The sequence below is a fragment of the Amaranthus tricolor genome, chromosome 11 (genome assembly GCF_026212465.1).
Source record: "Amaranthus tricolor cultivar Red isolate AtriRed21 chromosome 11, ASM2621246v1, whole genome shotgun sequence".
Classification (NCBI taxonomy): Eukaryota; Viridiplantae; Streptophyta; class Magnoliopsida; order Caryophyllales; family Amaranthaceae; genus Amaranthus; species Amaranthus tricolor.
Window position 1 is genome coordinate 14,264,688 of NC_080057.1, and position 16,082 is coordinate 14,280,769.

General features: G+C 32.9%; 1 long non-coding RNA gene across 1 annotated transcript; it reads left to right on the forward strand.

Moving 5' to 3' along the window:
• Positions 1-9,399: 9,399 nt before the first annotated feature.
• Positions 9,400-12,103, forward strand: LOC130826801 (uncharacterized). Its single transcript, XR_009047118.1, has 3 exons — positions 9,400-9,626; positions 9,736-9,877; positions 11,244-12,103. It is a non-coding gene; the product is annotated as an uncharacterized LOC130826801 (long non-coding RNA).
• The last annotated feature ends 3,979 nt before the right edge of the window (positions 12,104-16,082 follow it).

The following is a 16,082-nucleotide window of genomic DNA, read 5'->3' on the forward strand; positions in this document are numbered from 1 at the left end:
TTGAACAACCAAAATATTAGAACCTTTATTCTTAAAGAACAAGGTTTTGTCGATTTTTCCTCTTACAAAGTTATTTTGAATCAAAAACTTTGAAAGTCTTTCGTACCATTGTCTAGGAGCTTGCTTCAAGCCATATAGGGCTTTGTCAAGCTTGTAGACATGATTAGGACAAGAGGTATTTTCAAAACCTGGGGGTTGTTCCACAAAAACTTCTTCATCAAGATAACCATTCAAAAAAGCACATTTCACATCCATTTGATATAGTTTAAAATTCATAAATGCAGCAAAAGAAATTAAAATTCTAATGGCCTCTAACCTTGCTACTGGAGCAAATGTCTCGGTATAATCAATACCTTCTTGTTGATTGTAACCTTTAACCACAAGTCTAGCTTTATTTCTAACAATTATTCCATGCTCATCAAGCTTGTTCCGAAATACCCATTTCAAACCAATAACTTTCTTGTTTTTCGGTTTGGGTTCCAAGTGCCACACTTTATTTCTTTCAAACTCATTTAATTCATCTTGCATGGCAACTATCCAATCGGAATCCTTTAAAGCTTCCTCGTGATTTTTAGGTTCAAGTGATGATAGGAACGCAAAGTGTGCACAAAAGTTTCTCAATTGAGATCTAGTTTGTGTCCCCTTATTTATATCACTTACAATTGAATCAAGAGGATGATATCTTTTATACTTCCAAGGTTTAGGCACAAATTCTCTTGAAGGAACAGTAGCATGTTCTTGTTCAGCAACTTGATTGACATTTTGTTCAGCTACTGGATCATTTTGCTCATCTGTGGGAACAGCTGGATTGGGAACAGTCTGCTGATCCTGTTGTACTGGCAGTTCCTGGAATTGATCAGTTTCTTCTGCCTCTTCTTGTATCGACTGTTCACTTGCTGTTCCTTGATCTTGCACTTTGATTCCTTCATCTTCATCTTCCAAATTTGCAAGACCTATTTTAATATTACTTGTTTCCTGTTCACTTGTTGAAAAGTTAGTTTCATCAAAGATTATGTGAACTGACTCCTCTACACACATTGTTCTCTTATTATAAACTCTGTAAGCTTTGCTTTGTGATGAATAACCTAGAAATACTGCCTCATCACTTCTTTCATCAAATTTACCTATGTTTCGTTTTCCATTCACATGAACAAAACATTTGCATCCAAATATACGAAAATAGGAAATATTTGGTTTAACACCTTTGAGCAATTCATAGGGTGTCTTTGAAGTGATTGGTCTAATTAGTACACGATTCAATGTATAGCATGCATTATTAACGGCTTCTGCCCAAAAATTCCTAGGTAGACCACTAGCAATCAACATGGTCCTAGCCATTTCTTCTAAGGTCCTATTTTTCCTTTCTACCACACCATTTTGTTGTGGTGTTCTAGGTGCGGAAAAATTGTGATTTATACCATGTTCATTGCAATAATTCATGAAGTTTGAATTTTCAAATTCTTTCCCATGATCAGACCTAATGTGAACAATTTGATTATTGGTAGATTTTTGTGTTTTATTAGCAAAGGAAACAAACTCATCAAAAGCTTCATCTTTGCTTGCCAAAAATAAGGTCCACGTGAATCTACTATAATCATCAATCAACAACAAACACATACTTTTTGCCACTACGGCTTTGTGTTCTCATTGGTCCACATAAATCCATATGAATTAATTCTAATGGTCTAGTGGTAGTCACAACGTTCTTTGATTTAAAGGATGACCGCACTTGTTTTCCTTTAGCACAAGGATCACAAACTTCATTTTTAAGAAATTTTATTGCAGGTAATCCTCTTACTAGGTCTTTTGATCTTAAGGTGTTAATCAATGAATAACTAGCATGACCTAGACGCTTGTGCCAAAGAAGTGGGTCTTCTTCAATAACACTTAAACACGTTAGACTGTTTCTGGGAACAGTGTCCAGGTCCACCACATAGGTGTTCCCTTTTCTGATTCCCTCCAGCACAGGGTCTCCTGTACTGTTCCTAGAAATTATGCATTTTTCAGAAGTAAACTTAACAGAGTTACCTTTGTCGCAAAATTGAGAAATACTTAACAAATTGTGTTTTAAATTCTCAACTAAAAATACATTATCAATGGCATGGGAACTAGACCTTCCAACCTTTCCTTTGGCGATTATCTCACCCTTCATGTTGTCACCGAAGGTTACTGTTCCCCCATCATAGGCTTCAAGTGAGAGAAATTTAGATTTATCACCCGTCATATGCTTGGAACACCCACTGTCGAGATACCATGAGTTGTTCCCCCTCACTTGAACCTGCAAAGGAAACTAATGGTTAGGTGCAGGAACCCATTCATCCTTGGGTTCCTTGTCGACAATATTTGAATCACATTTCTTAATCCATATTCGTTCGACATAATTTTTATTTGCTTTGACATGATGTTCCCTCTTTATACATTGATGTTTTAGGTGTCCACTTTTACCACAGAAGGAACATATTTTGCTACTAGGGAGATCTACATAGAACTTTTTCTTTTTATCATTCCTCATATAGCCTAGACCTTCTTTACTTTTGGTTTTAGCATTTAGAATCCATTTGGGAATTTCATTGATTTTCCCTTTTCCTCTTAAGTTTATTTTATTTTTCAAATATTTATTTTCAATTTCATAGGATTCTAATTTTGATTTCAACTTTTGAAATTCAGTGCTAACCATGTGAGTAGATATGTTGTTTGCATATTTACTTAATCCTAACAATCTATTTTGATTCATTTCAATATTAAGAAAGATAAATTCCTGTTTCAATTTCTCAATTGTCTCTTTTAAAACAACATTCTGATCTAGCAAATTAAAAAATCTGTTTTGTACATCTACTCTAAATGAATTTAGATAGGATATATGATCCTTGTTTGAGTTGAGGTCTTTCTCGATTTGGAGACACTTGGTATTCTGTTTTTCTAATTTTTCATGTGTCTCCAAGAGCAATTTAATCAATTTATTCTTACTGAGTTTAGACAATTGTTTAGGGAGTGAGATAGAAGACATTACCTCTTCCATGCGCTCGTTCATCTTCAACATCTTTCCAGGGAACAGGATACTGCTCTCAGGGTTTCCTGATTAAATGAGGAACAGGGCTCTGATACCAATTGTAGAAATACTAATGGATGATCGAATGCAACAAGAGGGGGGGGGGGTGAATTGTTGTGTAGTAGGTTTAAGATTTTTGCCTCTAATTTTTGCGGAATTATATTAAGTAAAGGACAAAACTTAAACTTAAAAACGAAAAGAAAAATAATAAAGGAGACAAGGATTTTTACGTGGAAACCTTCTTGGCCTAATAAGAAGGAAAAACCAGGACCCCCCGGGATTTCAAAATTCTCACTATGTTAAGGCAATCAATTACAATTACACATAACAATGTTTTGCTTCACTTGAAGCTTCTCAATTCTCTAAACGCTTTACTCAAAGCTTCTCTACTTAGGCCTACTTCTCTTCTCTTCTCTTCTCTTCTCTTCTCTCCTTCTCTTTCTCTTCTCTCGATTCTATTCTCTATTCCCTTAGACTTCCCATAAGTCTAATTACAACAAAACACTCAAATACCCTTTACAAGGCCATTTCTGAAGAGGATAAGAATTAAAATAATTACTTAAGAAAAATATAATAAATTAATTGGCATTGGAAAACTGAAAATATTTTTCTTAAGATGATCTCCCTTTAATGGACACTCTTGAATCCTAAAAGGATTGATTTTTGATTCGAGCAAAGTCCTTTCTATTTATAGAGGGAACAGCCAGCAGTTACCATAAGCATAACGTCCACTATCTCACACATACCTATACTACCCCCACGTTCTCAAAACAAAAGGTGGTGGAATTATGCGTGTCCGGCTGTTATTTGCTCAAAGAAAAATCAGTTTCCTTATGCTAAAAATAGCATAGGAGTTTAAAACATAAGATCCTAAAAAATAGGAGATCTAAATCTAATTAAGAAAAAGTCTTGGGCTATTTTTAGAAAACCTAAAAATAGATTTGCCAATTAACTTACTAATTAATTTAAGCAATTAAATTAATTCTAAACCATTACATCAACTTAAAAACAGAAAATAATTAATTCGCAATTTTTCAGTCGATGCTATTCTTCAGACCTGCTACGTAGGAACAGTGCACTGTCTCCATCTACAACATTCGTCAGAACTTTAACTCTAGGAACAACAGTCTGTTTTCCAGAGCAATTTCCCAACTTCTTGGATATTTGAGACATGTACATCTTCTACGAATCAAGTCATAGGCTTCATCAACGATTCACATTAAATCGGATATATACCTACAAAACAATCTCTAAAATATGTTTGTTTATTTAAAAGTAAAGTCATCATCAAAACCTTAAGAGGCCAACATATATATATATATATATATATATATATATATATATATATATATATATATATATATATATATATATATATATATATATATATATATATATATATATATATATATATATATATATATATATATATATATATATATATATATATATATATAAAATTGGATATGAGGTTCTTGATTTAATTATGTGATTCTTGGAAATATTAAAAATGATGAATTAAATTGTCTATATTTTTGTAGTAGTTGGAAATACAAAGGAAACTAAGGAAGTAATGGAAGTTATTAATCTTTAAGAGAAATTGAACAAAAGCATGGTAATAAAATCTTGAACACATATTGGAGAATTAGATTAAAATATGAATAAATTTGTAATGATTTTGTAATGTTAGGATAGAATCTGAGTTAAGCTATGGTCTTAGGAGGAGATGTAATAAGTTATATGTTAGATTAGTTGTGTCGAACACTCTAGTGTGATGTTGTGATTTTTTTATGCTCTAGGAGACGTTTTCGCTAAGGATCTCTTCTAGTTGAAAGTTGTGGTTGGACTCGACTCGTTAAAGCAAAGTTCTAGGTGAGTAGTAGCAGTCCCATAAAGAGGGTATGGCCAAACTATTGTTTGAAATATTTTTATCAAAGTTGTTTTGAAATTTATAATTATCGAAGAAGATTTTTGGTTGATGATTATGTTGATATTGTTATATGGTCAATGGATCGGGCTCACGAGCTGGTCATTGATGGACTAAAGTAGCGTTGTCTATCTACTTCCCTATTTTGAGGTGATTTATCATTCACATATTGATTAGCCTCACCCGAGAGTGACATAACCTTAAAGCTATGAATGTTCCTCTCAACTAGACTCCTAGTGCGCACAAAGATCTAGGTACTGATGTTTCTTTTAAATCTTCTATTTTGATTAATCATGCTTGTTTGTTTTGGATTGCTTCTGCTCATTCAATCAAATCTGACTCCTTATTGTTTCTATCTTTTAGACTACTTACAGATCGGTACCAGTAGGGAACAATGGGGTTGAAGATTTGATTAGAGTATGCTCATAGCTACATTTTATCTTTATTTTTACCCCTATAAGTGGCTTGTTTAGTGTGAGGAAACTACATGTTATCGCATTGGTTTATTGGATTTTACGCTTGTTTTGTTGCATTGGTATTTTATTTCATTTCAGGATCTAATCATCTACACCAAGCACAAACTAGCCCTTTTGGTTGCATACATTGCTCACCTAAACACCAAGGGCTCAAAGAAGTGAAACATCATGAGCTAAGCCACAAGAACAAGCCCCAAAGAAGCCAAAATAGATCCACTCGACCAGAATAGACTCAAGCCAAGGTGGTTGGAGCAGCATTGCCCGAGTCAGAAGCTGAGAATTACACATCTGACGCTCGCTTGACCGGTCGAGCAAGTTGGCTCGGGTCGAGCAAAATGCATTCACATTTTCAAAAGCTTCTAATCAACAGCAGGATTTAATTCAAGAGCACCGTACATCCGCTCGATTGGTTGAGCACAATGGCTCGGATCGAGCAGAGCTGAATTTTACATTATGTCCAATTTTTAAAGTTTTTGATGTTGGACCTGATGGTGGCTCGACGGGTCGAGCAAGATTCGCTTGAGTCGAGCGAAATGGACGGCAGCAGCATGTGCGATCTTTTTAAAGCATCATTTGAGGTAGTTAAGTATGTTTAGGAAGCTTTTGTTTCTCGGGAGAGAACATTAGTACTTATGATACGTTCTTCCCTATGATAAAATATCCATGACCTTAAGTTAACGTTTAGTAAACACTACTTTGGTGAGAGAGCCAAGCCTATGCCTCTTAGCTTATTGATCATTTTATCCTTGCTTTTAGTTCATTGTATCCTTATTTACTTTTATGCTTTAAGTACTTTTAATTGCTTGTTTTAATTATTTCTATCTCCAAACATCATATTATACGTTTTTGAACACACTAATCGATCGAGAAACTATTAAGTTAACCCCCACTCCTTGTGAATTCGACCCGTACTTGCCGACGTACTACGCTACGCCGTGCAATTGCGGTATTACTATTGAAGGACGTACTGGAAGATATGTTGGATTTGTGTATGTATTGAAGTTGTAGTGTCCGTATTGGGCTTTAGTAAGTGTGTAGTAGATTTGATTAAGTTGACTATTTTGGACTTTGGTTTAGATGTTTTGTTTTGAGATTAGTTATTACAATTAAGTTTAGGTCTTGTGATCCTTTTTACGAGTAATTATTTGTGATATAAGTTCTTTGGGCTAGTAAACCCCGTGATGACCTGTCTTATTTGGTGAACCGATAAGTCGGGTTGTTACAATTGGTATTAGAGCCAACCTGCGACCGTGGCTAATCCTTAGGGTTAGTTCACCTAGTGGGCATACAATCTTAGGAGGAAGGAAAGTGCGATTTAAGGACAAAGACTCTAGGATATGCGATCATGAGAAGACTAAACAATAGGTGATGCTTGGACCTAGGTGTTTAAGTTTGGTAGCTTTTTCTAGGACATATAGGAAGTGAGGTGAGAGGATTAGGGGATAAAACAAGGAACGCTTTAATGATTAATCGTGTTGGTAAGAAGACTTTGTTCATCGATGCTATGTTTGAAGCGTTATGTGACAAGTTCTTTAAGCTTATTATTGTTTCTTGTTGGTTGTTGCTTGAGTATTTATGTATTTATGATCCTCGATTGTAAAATATGCATGCCACCCTTCTAATCAATATTGTGTCTCTATTAATTATTGTTTGTTGATCAACGATGAGGACTATATATTGATACATGAATGCGAGGACAATATAGTTGCAAAGTATCTAGTGCTTTTGGTTTAAGAGAGTTGAAGTTTGATGATGTGCTATCGTAGTAGAAGGTTTAGTGACGACAAGGTAAATAAGCGTATTGTTTGGAAAGCCTAGGTAAGAGTATAAAATAAAGAATTAGTGCTAGATAGTGAATAAACTCTAATAGGACAATGGATTTTTTTTATTATTGGATCTTGCCTTATATTGAGGAATTAGACTAGTTCGTTTGGAGAAATTAAGTTTTATAAATAAAATGTTGGAGATTATCGTTAAGAATGTATGAAGCTCTTTTGCATGTTGGATGGACTAAACACAATTTACAGATGGAGTGCCATGTGAAAACTTGAAGTTCTATATTATGTACAATTTGGTAATCAAGCATTAGGATATATGTATAGGAATTAATCGGAGTTGTTTTAAAGAATTTGGAGTTCAATTGTGATTGCTGATATTTTATGGTTTTTACATTATTAAGATGGTATTCGATATTAATGATGTTGGGCTATGTTTAATTGAGGTTGTTAAACTAAGGAAGTCATTTAGTAGTATAGTGAGTACCGTATATATGACTTTAGTGGTTACATTTTGATGTTTAGTAGTATTGGAGATGATATTAAGCAAAGAGTTGTGTATAATATATGTATCAGAACCTTGTGGAAAAAGGAATCTTTTAACAATAAGTGAATATAATAATTCTAAGGGTTCGTGTCTAAAAAAAAAGGGAAGAATACACGGTTAAAGATTGACTATGATCTAAAGTTAATTTAATGATTTGAGGAGTAAGATGGATATTGTTCGATAAGGATAAGTTTTGGGGTTCCATAATGTTCTTATTAAAATCGGTGTATATTGGTTGACTTTGGTAAGTAGCAATTTTGTGTAGTGCGATTATTATCAAATATTGGGTTTGGCATTACTTTATATAAGGTTTATTATGATTATAATTGTCTGGTAGGAGGGTATGTTAAGTGTTATGAACCTACGTGATCCTTGAGCGCATCGGAGAGGTAGCCTATCGTCTCGCTTTACCAGCATCCTTTGATCAAGTGCGTGTCGTGTTCCACTTATTTCAACTGAGACAATACATCAAAGATGACTCACACGTTCTCCGATCCGAGTAGTTAACCTTTGATGACACCTAGTTGTAATAGCCCTATTTTTAAACCTCTTTTAATCTTGGCTTAAATAGCCTTGAGTATGGATTAGTGCTAGTAACTTATCTAGTTATTTATCCTTAAGTGCCAAGCATAATGAGAGTTTAATTTTTAAAACTCTTAAGTTTAAATAAACTAAGTCTTGTTTTGTTAAATGTTATATTTAAAATAAAGATTTCAATGTACTTAATTTTATCAAAGTTAACTTTATCCTTCTAAACTTGGTTGATTTGATAAATATATTAATTTGATTTATTATTATAAAACTTTATATTATTCGCAAATGTCTTCACAAACTATGTTGACAAAAGCTTATTTTAGTTCTTTAATAAAAGTACTTATATTTGAATCTAAAGAAAATATATTCATCTAAATAAAAAGATTATGAAAACGCTTTTATAATGATATTATAGTCTTTTTGGTATTTAAAAAAAAGTTTTGATTATGGTTTTATATTAGTTTTAAAGCAAATATATCATTTCCTAAAAACAAGGATTTTAGATTTTCACTTGAAACTATTATGTGACTTCTAAAATTATTTTAAAATAGTAAATGAGTATATTTTGATCTCATCTTTTATCATATCATCCACATGCATGTTATTGAAGATACCAAACCATTAGATTGAGGTAACTTGTGGTATAATTAAAGAAAAGAGTGTAGAGTTTTACAAAGGTCAGGTTTAGTGACAGTTTTGCAGGGTATGAAAGACACCCTAATTTACCTAAGCTATACCCTATATAATTGAGTGCTACCACTTGAAAACGTTTTCTAACACTTTAAGCTTTCTATAGGTACTTGCATGACCTTATATTCTTCCAGAAATGAGAGATTCATCCCCATCTTTCTACCCCTTCACCTCAACAGTTTTTGGCAGCTTATATACCATCAATAAATCATCATTTCTCCCAAGTTCTCTCAATAAGTGCCTCATATTTTTATACATAATATTGTAGACATCCTAAACTTTCCATTGAGAACTATTTTGGGTTTAGGAACATCATTAAGTACTTAAACATAAGTGTGAAATATAAATATTATAAAGTCATTTTGGGTTAATGAATTAGTATTTTTTTTTTTTGATTTTTTAGCCTTCCTCCTTTTTCCTTATTCTTTTATTTTGGTCACATAAACCAAAACCCATTTGCATTATCTACTCATTTGAAAGAACTCAAACAAAGTAGCCCATGTCTTCTTCTTTGTCTCGCAATTTTTTCTCTGAAAATGGCTAATCAATGTTGAAATTCTTCAACAAACAATCATTCATCTTCTACATTTGAGTTTCGTAAGCCTTCGATTTTGAGGGAACAAGACAGGTATAACATGTCTCCTTCTTTTCCTCTTTACGTTTATGTATAATAGCAATAGCACCAATTCTTTCTATCCAATTTCATTCTTTCTTCTGAAAGTTTTGAACCCTTACAGCAGCACATGATATGTTTTATGACTCAAATGAATACAACAACACAACCCCTGGTTTGGCTCGACAACAACGGGTTTCTTGCCTTCTCTTGATTCGAAAAATCAGCAATTGTTTTTGGTCTCTAGTTACTAAAAATCTATAGAGGTATTAACACTTTTCTCTCCTCATTCAATTAATCCTTGTTTTGGCATATATATATATATATATATATATATATATATATATATATATATATATATATATATATATATATATCCTCTATCACATTTTATTACCTTATTGTGTCTTACCTGGTTCTCATCAAAGAATCATCATGTTATAACATTAATTGATTGATTTCAAATAATTGTATACTTGTTTCAATTAGAATCGATGGACCTTTTGATGTTAAGTATTGATTTGGTGGATCTTGAGATGATTGTGTTGGGTTAAAGAAATGTTGGGATTATGTATTTGATTTGAAGAATAGTTATAAAGATTAATTGTAGATAATTTAATATTTTTAGATGAAGTATTAGATTTTTGTGCACTTGAGGATTGTAGATTAGAATACTTATTTTTGTGGTTAATAAAATTTGCATATTGAAAAATAAGGATTGTGGATAAAATACTGTTAAATATAGGCTTCGTTAAGAAATATTTGAATGTGATGAAGTATTGAATAATTGGAGTTCTTTATTTAATTATGTGATTTTTGGAAGTATTGATAATGATGAGTTAAAATGTCTATATTTTTGCAATAGTTGGAAATACAAAGGAAACTAAGGAAGTTATGAAAGTTGTTAATCTTTAAGAAAAATTGAACAGGAGCATGGTTATAAAATCTTGAACACACATTGGGGAATTACATAAAAATATGCATAATTTGTAATGATTTGAAATGTTAGGATAGAATTTGAGTTAAGCTATGGTCTTAGGAGGAGATGTAATAAGTTATAAGTTAGATTAGCTGTATCGAACGCTCTAGGGTTATGTTGTGATTTTGTTATGCATAGGAGACGTTTTTGCTAAGGATCTCTTCTAGTTTAAAGCTATGGTTGGACTCAACTCGTTAAAGCAAAGTTCTAGGTAAGTAGTAGCAGTCTCTTAAAAAGGGTTTGGCAAGACTATTCTTTGAAATATTTTTGTCAAAGTTTTTTCGAAATTTATAATTATCGAAGCAAATTTGTGGTTGATTGATTATGTTGATATTGTTATATGGTTAATGTATCGGGCTCACGAGCTAGTCATTGACGGAGTCGAGTAGCGTTGTCTCTCTACTCCCCTATTTCAAGGTGAAATATCATTTAAATATTGATTAGCCTCACCTGAGAGTGACATTTCTTTACAGCTATGGATGTTCCTCTAAACTAGACTCCTAGTGCGCATAAAGATCCAGGAAATAATGTTGCTTTTAAATTTGCTATTTTGATTAATCATGTTTATTTGTTTTGGATTACTTCTGCTATTTTGATTAATCATTCAGTCAAATCTAACTCCCTGTTGTTTCTATCTTTTAAACTGCTTACAGATCGGTACCAATCGGGAACGATAAATGAAGAACTGATTAGAGTATGCGTGGAAGATATGTTGGATTAGTGTATGTATTGGAGTTATAGTGTCCGTATTGGGCTTTAGTGTGTTGTAGATTTGATTATGTTGACAATTATGGACTTTGATTTAGATGTTTGGTTTTGAGATTAGTTATTACAATTAAGTTTAGGTCTTGTGATATTTTTTACGAGTAATTATTTGAGATATGAGTTCTTTGGGTTAGTAAATCCCGTAATGACCTGTCTTATTTGGTCAACCGATAAGTCAAGTTGTTACATTTGCAGCCTTTGAAAGAAGGAAAATAATGGCACATAATCAATTAGAGGAAGAACTCCAAAGGGGATATAATCAATTAACGACGGATAATTACAATGCATATATGCGACAGCCGACAAATAGCACAAGAAAGAAAACAATTTGTGTTAAGTTTCAATCACATTTTAATCAATAGCACAAGATAGATACAACCAAGGCTTAGAGCAGATGAGGTGTTCTATCAAATAGGTGCAGCTGAAGCTCAGTGCAGATGAGCTATGCTATCCTGTTTACACCTACAACTACAACCAAGTCCAAGCTTCCAATTCACACAAAAACAATTACATCAGAGTATTTTGTTCTCATGTTTGCAGATGTCATGAGGAACACGTGCTTATAGTTAGTTGTGCAATAGGAAGGTTGTTAGTCTAATCAGATTGTATAAGTTGTTAGCAAAGTTGTTAGGAGGTAGTTATAGGTGTAACTAAGTCTTGTATTGAAGGGGTCTGTCTATATATAGACTTTCCTTACCTATTGTAAAGATTAATCTTTCTGTACTGAATAAAATGAATTTCTTCTTGATCTTCCGATTCTCATTCTTTTCACAGAAATTTAATATGGTATCAGAGCTTTTATGCTCATCCAAGAATCGATCCATTTTCCTTTCCCTTTATTCATCTCTTCTGAGTAACACAGAGGCAATATCAATAGTTTGTTTTGCTATATGCACCTGTTTTTTTTCTATTCTGTAAAGAAAAGAGATGATTAATTAAAGCAGTAACTCACAAAACACATAGATTGTTAACATTGTACTTTCTCCATCTGTGTACTTTCTCCATCCCTTTGACAGTAGCCAAAAGATTGTTAACATTGTGTTTTCTGAAAGGGGCTTTTCAAATTGGAAAAGAGTCATAACTATTGCTCTTTCAAGAAGAAACAAATTAGGGTTTGTCGATGGCACCCTAAGTAGACCAAGTAGTAACTTAGCAGCAAGAACATGGGATAGAGTAGACAAAGTTGTTATAGGATGGATTATAGGGGTTCTTAAATATTCAATTGGAAACAGCATTTGATCATTAAAGACTTCTAAAGAAATATGGGATGAACTAGGAGAAAGATAAGGTCAGAGTTTCAAATGCACAAATGTTATCTGTAAAAGAAGACTTAAATGCACTGGTTCAGACACCAAAAATGAGTACATTAGAATTCTTTACCAAAATCAAAACCCTATAGGATGAGTTTAATGGATTAAACCCTATTCCTAAATGTACTTGCACTACTGCTAGGTAACTAATCGTGATGTGGCCAAGAAAATGTTTAAGATGCAACAGAATAACAAAGTTATTAGTTTTCTCATGAAGCTTGACAAGAGGTATAAGCAAGTCAAGAGTAACATGCTTAGGATGCCAGACTTACCCACAACAACACAAGCCTATAGAATTATATTACAAGAGGAAAGATCACTTGCAATTCAGCACTAGTGGAGGTAGTCTAAATGAGACTATGGCATGTAGGGAAGACAAAAGGAAATATTATGAAAGAGGGAACAACAAAACCAGTACTCAGAATGTCACAAAAACAAGAAACTAAATCTTTGGTGTGATCATTGCAAGATTAAAGGTCACATAAAAGAGAAATACTAGAAGATCATTACTTACCTTGTAAACCATACGTCTAGTACTTGAAAAAGGAAAAATCACAAAATTAGTACACATGCAAATGCAGATAGCGCACAAGAAGAAACAAAAGGATATGTTAGTGCTAAATTTACTCATGATCAGTACCAACAGTTCCTAGACATAATGAGCAAAGATGAGCCTAAAGCTAGTATAACTGATGCTTATTCTAGTCAACTAACAAGTACTTTATGTTTATTAGCACATAGTATAAACTTAGGATTATAGATAGTGGAACTTCAGACCATATGTGTCATGACATTCACCAATTTACTAACTATAGTTTTATTGAGAAAGGAAATATGAAGTAACAATACCTGATGGCACAAGATTGAAAATAAGATATAAAGGCACAGTCATATTGCATAATGGAATAACCTTACATAATATCTAGTTTTTACCAAAATTCAAGTATAATCTCATATTGGTTAGTAAATTGTCATCATATATAAATTGCAAAATTTTCTTTACTCTACATGGATGTTATATTGAGGAAACCTTGATGAAGAAGCCTTGGCTTCTTGGTGAAATTGTCACACATACCTATACTACCCCCACGTTCTCAAAACAAAAGGTGGTGGAATTATGCGTGTCCGGCTGTTATTTGCTCAAAGAAAAATCAGTTTCCTTATGCTAAAAATAGCATAGGAGTTTAAAACATAAGATCCTAAAAAATAGGAGATCTAAATCTAATTAAGAAAAAGTCTTGGGCTATTTTTAGAAAACCTAAAAATAGATTTGCCAATTAACTTACTAATTAATTTAAGCAATTAAATTAATTCTAAACCATTACATCAACTTAAAAACAGAAAATAATTAATTCGCAATTTTTCAGTCGATGCTATTCTTCAGACCTGCTACGTAGGAACAGTGCACTGTCTCCATCTACAACATTCGTCAGAACTTTAACTCTAGGAACAACAGTCTGTTTTCCAGAGCAATTTCCCAACTTCTTGGATATTTGAGACATGTACATCTTCTACGAATCAAGTCATAGGCTTCATCAACGATTCACATTAAATCGGATATATACCTACAAAACAATCTCTAAAATATGTTTGTTTATTTAAAAGTAAAGTCATCATCAAAACCTTAAGAGGCCAACATATATATATATATATATATATATATATATATATATATATATATATATATATATATATATATATATATATATATATATATATATATATATATATATATATATATATATATATATATATATATATATATATATATATATATATATATATATATATATATATATAAAATTGGATATGAGGTTCTTGATTTAATTATGTGATTCTTGGAAATATTAAAAATGATGAATTAAATTGTCTATATTTTTGTAGTAGTTGGAAATACAAAGGAAACTAAGGAAGTAATGGAAGTTATTAATCTTTAAGAGAAATTGAACAAAAGCATGGTAATAAAATCTTGAACACATATTGGAGAATTAGATTAAAATATGAATAAATTTGTAATGATTTTGTAATGTTAGGATAGAATCTGAGTTAAGCTATGGTCTTAGGAGGAGATGTAATAAGTTATATGTTAGATTAGTTGTGTCGAACACTCTAGTGTGATGTTGTGATTTTTTTATGCTCTAGGAGACGTTTTCGCTAAGGATCTCTTCTAGTTGAAAGTTGTGGTTGGACTCGACTCGTTAAAGCAAAGTTCTAGGTGAGTAGTAGCAGTCCCATAAAGAGGGTATGGCCAAACTATTGTTTGAAATATTTTTATCAAAGTTGTTTTGAAATTTATAATTATCGAAGAAGATTTTTGGTTGATGATTATGTTGATATTGTTATATGGTCAATGGATCGGGCTCACGAGCTGGTCATTGATGGACTAAAGTAGCGTTGTCTATCTACTTCCCTATTTTGAGGTGAATTATCATTCACATATTGATTAGCCTCACCCGAGAGTGACATAACCTTAAAGCTATGAATGTTCCTCTCAACTAGACTCCTAGTGCGCACAAAGATCTAGGTACTGATGTTTCTTTTAAATCTTCTATTTTGATTAATCATGCTTGTTTGTTTTGGATTGCTTCTGCTCATTCAATCAAATCTGACTCCTTATTGTTTCTATCTTTTAGACTACTTACAGATCGGTACCAGTAGGGAACAATGGGGTTGAAGATTTGATTAGAGTATGCTCATAGCTACATTTTATCTTTATTTTTACCCCTATAAGTGGCTTGTTTAGTGTGAGGAAACTACATGTTATCGCATTGGTTTATTGGATTTTACGCTTGTTTTGTTGCATTGGTATTTTATTTCATTTCAGGATCTAATCATCTACACCAAGCACAAACTAGCCCTTTTGGTTGCATACATTGCTCACCTAAACACCAAGGGCTCAAAGAAGTGAAACATCATGAGCTAAGCCACAAGAACAAGCCCCAAAGAAGCCAAAATAGATCCACTCGACCAGAATAGACTCAAGCCAAGGTGGTTGGAGCAGCATTGCCCGAGTCAGAAGCTGAGAATTACACATCTGACGCTCGCTTGACCGGTCGAGCAAGTTGGCTCGGGTCGAGCAAAATGCATTCACATTTTCAAAAGCTTCTAATCAACAGCAGGATTTAATTCAAGAGCACCGTACATCCGCTCGATTGGTTGAGCACAATGGCTCGGATCGAGCAGAGCTGAATTTTACATTATGTCCAATTTTTAAAGTTTTTGATGTTGGACCTGATGGTGGCTCGACGGGTCGAGCAAGATTCGCTTGAGTCGAGCGAAATGGACGGCAGCAGCATGTGCGATCTTTTTAAAGCATCATTTGAGGTAGTTAAGTATGTTTAGGAAGCTTTTGTTTCTCGGGAGAGAACATTAGTACTTATGATACGTTCTTCCCTATGATAAAATATCCATGACCTT